This window comes from Cajanus cajan, chromosome 2 (assembly GCF_000230855.2).
Source record: "Cajanus cajan strain Asha chromosome 2, NIPB_CcT2T_4, whole genome shotgun sequence".
NCBI lineage: Eukaryota > Viridiplantae > Streptophyta > Magnoliopsida > Fabales > Fabaceae > Cajanus > Cajanus cajan.
The window spans coordinates 16,363,173-16,369,172 of NC_138518.1; positions in this window are offsets into that span (position 1 = coordinate 16,363,173).

Below are 6,000 nucleotides of genomic sequence, written 5' to 3' on the forward strand. Positions count from 1 at the left end.
GCATTTTCCATGAGACAGATGTTAGCCTTCTCATCGGTTGAACTACTACCACTACTACTGCCCATATCTTTCCAAGTGGCAATTATACTCTTCTTACCCTTCTTCTTACTAATCCATTGCTTTTTTAAGTGTTGGACATTTAGCCTTCATATGCCCATGTTTCTTACACTCATAGCAAATGACCTTTATGCTTTCTTCTTGAATAGGTTTTTCTAAACCTATCCTTCTTTTTGTGAAAGTTTCTCAATCTTATTTTCTTCTTAAGCATGTTCTTAAATTTCTTGGACATGAGGGATATCTCATAATCCATGAAATTTTAGAACTTTCATCTGAGTTGATATGCTTAGACTCAACTTTTAGAGCTTGTCCTTATCCCTCTTGTTTGTTTCATCGGTCCTTGGAACAACATGATCATTTCCTTTGAGATGATCCCTGTTGTTTAAATGGACTTCATGAACTCTCAAGGCTCTTAAGAAATCATCTAGTGTAAGAGTTTTGAGGTCACATGCTTTTGATATATCGGTGGCCTTAGGTTTTTAGATCTTTGGAAGGCTATCCAAGATCTTAAGATTGTTTTGAACTCTAGAGAACTCTATTCCTAGAGGATTTTAGCCCATTGAGAATGATTTGAAATATTTAAAATATCTCATCAATGGTTTTGTTCTCCTTCATAGAGAACAACTCATGGTGTCTTTAAAGATTGGCAGCTCATCTAAGCCTCACGTTTTTAGTGCCCTCATGAGTTACCCTAATGGCTTCCCACATTTCTTTAGCAGTTTTGTGTACCAAACTTGTTGTATTATGTTCTTGACAAAGAGAAAGTTAAGATGTATCTTGATTTGATATTGAGTTGCAAGGTGTTGTAGTCATCTTTGCCTTGGTTACTACAACATCACCTTCTATGATAATCTTCTAGAGATAATATTGGGTAGAGTTGATAAACATCTCCATTTTATCCTTCTAGTATGGGTAGTCTTATCCATTACAGGTTGATGGCCTTGTAAGAGAAGCTCCTTCAAGTAGGTACTAATTTTCATTTCTTCCCATCTTAGGATCTTTTTCTTTAGCACTATTAGATGCCCAACCCCGTCAAAGGTTGAGCTTTGATACCAAATTATAGAGAAAAGAAAGACACTAGAAGGCGGGTTGAATAATGTCAATAAAAAAACTCAACATTGTTTTTGAAACAGTGAAGTGGTATCAAGAACTTACATGTGTAGATGAAGAGTTAATAGAAAATAACACACAATGTTTTTATACTGGTTCACTTTAACCACGGAGACTATGTCTAGTTATTGAATAACCTGATTATGTTCCATTATCTTTTACAGAGATAGAAGTATTATTTCATAAGACATTTTTGGATAACCTAAGTGTTCTTTGACTTTTCAAGCAACTGGCTAAGTATTCTTTAAACACAAAACCTCTCCAAGATTCAATAACCAAGTATTCTTTTACAATCAAGCCTCTTCAAGTTCAAAGTAATAGCACAAAGTTAAAGCTAAAAATCACTTTGTTGTTTTGTCTTATTATCAAGACATGATACAACCAATTTAGTACAAAGCTTTTTACAGAGAGAATGTGTAATTTTTACAAAAAGTAGTTCTATGCAAGTATGTATGTATGTATGTGTGTGTGTGTGTATGTATATATGTATGTATGTATGTATGTTATCTCTCTATCTTGAGTCTTCAAGCTTCTTTGTATAAGTGCTTCGTGAAGATGACCATTGCAAATCCATTAGTGTTTCTCACAAGTTTGCTTCGTTTGTTTTCATCTTCGTTCCTTGTGAAGAGAAATGTATATTGGTGCATTAAATGTGAGCAATAAATATGTTTCATCAAATTCTCACTTCTTATCTTATCAAGGAAGCTACTTATCACCTTTTAGGTACCAAAAGAGAGGAACTTGTATATGAGTCAGTTACGAATAACTTTTTCTAATCTTTTATGTGCTTCAAGGGATTCGATTGCCTTTTTTTGACGCAAAGTATGTCTTGTGTTCCTTCTTTATAGTTCAAGTATGTTAAGTCAAAAGACAATCTTAGATCCCTCATTTTTTTATAAGTTTTATTAATAACAAATACTTCATCTTTTGGTTAGAAAACATTTTTAAGAAGTCATTGTATCAAACTTTGTAAGACAACGAAATAGTGTCTATAAGACGAAGCAAATCAAACAAAATATTCAATTGTTCTTAACGTCCATTATTTATTATGACTGACGCTTATAGATTTACAAATGAATGCTTTATACCTTAATAGATCAAAATTCATAGCCTTGGAACTTACATTCTGTTAAAAGTGTATAAAAACATGTAGAGCATCAGAACAAAGGATAAAGATCCTGAATTTTATGAGAAAGGCGCTAGAAAAAATTGTATCCTCATTGAATGTTGACTTTTCTTCCTATTTTTCCCATTTTTCTACTCTATTTTGATAAGTAGCTTGATCTATCAAAGATAAGGAGTATGTTTAGGTGAAAGGCATGTTGAGTCAAACAAAGAAATTCTCACCAAGGTTTTGAATGAGACAAATATAATACATATTGTTATGTCTAATATGTGTGTTAGTGTTTCAGAAAACATTAGTAGAGGAAAGTAAAGAACAGAGCATATGTATATGCCACTCTCTAACACTAGACGAAGCTAAGCCTAACACAAAAAGAAGACGGTCAAGTATCAGACAATACAAATTAGTCAGGCAAAGCACATCACAGATATCCAAACAAAGAGTCAACAAGAGTAATTAGACGAAGGACAGTACAGACTAAAAGACTATCCACATATAAGTTGACTAGATAAAAAAAAAGGAAAATTCAATGGGTCAAGATCATACAGGCAGGCAAAATTTGGAACCTGAGTCACACATGAACTATCAGATGCAAACGAAGACTTCATGGAAGGTTTCGAATGAACAAGATTCGAGGAACGAATCAAACATCAACTATACCCATAAAAGGAGTTACGATGCCATCAAATGGTGAGAAGAAGAAGAAAGAAGAAAAGTAAGCACAAAAATGTCAAATCGCGAGTGTGTCAGAAAAAGGACACATACTTTTCTAATAAAGATAACGTCTCTGCAGCTAATTCTTAGGTCTTTGTGAAAGTAAGAAATTGCAGATTTAGAATAATACACGCATTGTCTAAAAATAGGAAGCAACATTTAATGTAAGATCAAATGCATTAAATGAAAGGACCAAACTAGTCATGAACGACTATATCAGCTTCAACAGACATATGCAACGGGCAAATTTTACAAGCCTATAAGTATGCAATAATCTCAAACCGAAAAAAGGTTGGCAAGAAGCAATGAAAGAATGACTATAGGCATTGCCCTGGGATCTGAGCATTAAGCACCAAAAGTAATATCAAGCCCAAAATAAAAACAGAGAAATCAGAGATTGATTCTTCATAGTCAAATCTATGTATCATTATATTTGTCTCTATAGTCTAAGGTGTTCCGAGTGTATCTTAGGAAAGAGACCTTAGTGAGTGTTGTAATCTTATGTATCCTCTTTGTAAAAAGTAACCCACACACTCAGAATCTATGTAGGACTAAGGTAGTGAAACCTTAGAGAGTGTAGATCATATGTGTATCCTCTCTATGAGAGTAACCTAAACACTCAAACCAAACTTGTCTAGTTGATATCTGTAAAGCCTGAAGAGGCTATAGAAAGAATACTTGTAAAGCCTGGAGAGGCTAGTCAAAGAATACTCACTACTAGCCAGAAGTGGCTGATAAGAATATACTAACATCGACGAGTGAAGCCGACGGGCCAGAAGGTGGTCAAGAATACTCACTGCTAGCCAAAAGTGGCTGATAAGAAAATACTAGTGCTGGTGAGTGAAGCTAGCGGGCCAGGAGTGGTCGAGAATACTTGGGGAACCAAAAGTGGTTTAAGAATACTAGAGTTGGTGAGTGAAGCTAGCCAACCAGGAGTGGTTGAGAATACTCGTGACCAGGAGTAGTCGTGACCAGGATGGTCTAGAATACTCAAGACCTGGAGAGGTTGAGAATACTTGGACCAGGAGTGGTTCTGACCTGGGTGGTCCATAATAGTCACTGCTAGCCTGAAGAGGCCGAGAAGAATATACTAGCATTGATGAGTGAAGTCAACGGGCCAAAAGTGGTTGACAATACTTTTGTACTGAATTGCATATTTAGTGGAACCCTTCAGTTGAAGGAGACTGAACGTAGCTCGGTCTGAGTGAACCAATATAAAATAACTTACACTACTAATTCCTATTTCTCAGACGCATATCTTCATTACTGGTTAAATCTTTGTGAAAAAATTCGTCCACCCAGAATCTCTTAGTGAAATCATTTTTCAGATGCAGACGCAAACTTTGTTAACTATATACTTAATACACTAAAAAGTTTTATCTACTACTTATCTTTAAATGCAACTATCTTGAAAAGGAAAATGCAAAGACTTTAATCATTATTGTTATATGAACCACTTTCCTTCAACGGACGATACATCTTTCAAACACAATGACCTTGTGTTAAGCAAATTTGGCATAACTGTCTGGTATCTGAAAGTGCATTGGACGAAGAACATTATTCTTGAGAAAATGGTTTAAAATTCCTTCTTACTAACACACATATTCAACCCCTCCCCCCCCGCCTTCTATGTGTTTTTCATGTCTAAATTCAAGGCATTAGTTGAAGTATTTAATGCTCCAACAGATACTTCTTTTCTCTATAGATCAAATGAAGGAGTAAGGTGAAGTAGTTCTATGAATCAGAGCCAAGAAGTTGCAATGGTCATCTCTTTCAAAGCTACTATATCACTACAAGAAAAATTATTATCTACGGAATATTATCTACGGAATTTTTTCCGTAGATAATGTTTAGTTATCTACAGAATATTATCTACGAAAATTTTTCCGTAGATAATTTTTAGTTATCTACGGAATATTATCTATGAAATTATTTCCGTAGATAATATTTAGTTATCTACGGAAATTTCCGTAGGTAACTTATCTACGGATTTTTTCGTAGATAATTTATCTACGAAAATTTTCGTAGATAACTTCACCCATAGATAAATTTCGTAGGTAAAACATTTTATTTGAAATATCAGTTAACATATTTTATTATCGTTTCATTTTAATTTATTGTAAAATAATTAAAATATTTAATTTAGCATCATTAAAAAAATAATCATTATAAGATTTAATTTTTTAAAAATTTAATTATTTATTATAATACTTTTACTCACCGTATTGACTAAAAAATATATTTTTGATTAACATATATTTTAAAATTTTAGTTAATTCATTATAATATTTTAAAATAAATATTTTTAAAAATTGTCATTAGATAAGTTATCTACGAAAAAATCCGTAGATTACTTATCTATAGAAAAATCCGTAAGAAACTTATCTACGAATTTTTTCGGAGGTAACTTTACCCGTAGATAAATTCTGTCGGTAATACATTTTATTTGAAACATCAATTAACATATTTTATTATCTTTTCATTTTAATTTATTGTAAAATAATTATAATATTTAATTTAGCATCATTAAAGAATTAATCATTATAATATTTAATTTTTTAATTTAATTATTTATTATAATACTTTTAGTCAGTGTATTGACTAAAAAATATATTTTAGATTAAAATATATTTTAAAATTATTTTGATTAAAATATATTTTAAAATTTTAGTTAATTCATTATAATATTTTAAAATAAACATTATTAAAAATTATCATTAGATAAGTTATCTACGAAAATTTCTGTAGATAAGTTATTTATGAAAATCTTCATAGATAACTTATCTATGGATTTTTCTGTAGATAAGTTATCTACGGAAATATCCGTAGGTAACTTATCTACGGATTATTCCGTAGATAAGTTATCTACGAAAATTTTCGTAGATAACTTCACCCGTAAATAAATTTCTTAGGTTACAATTTATTTGAAACATCAATTAACATATTTTATTATCTTTTCATTTTAATTTATTGTAAAATAATTAGAATATTTAATT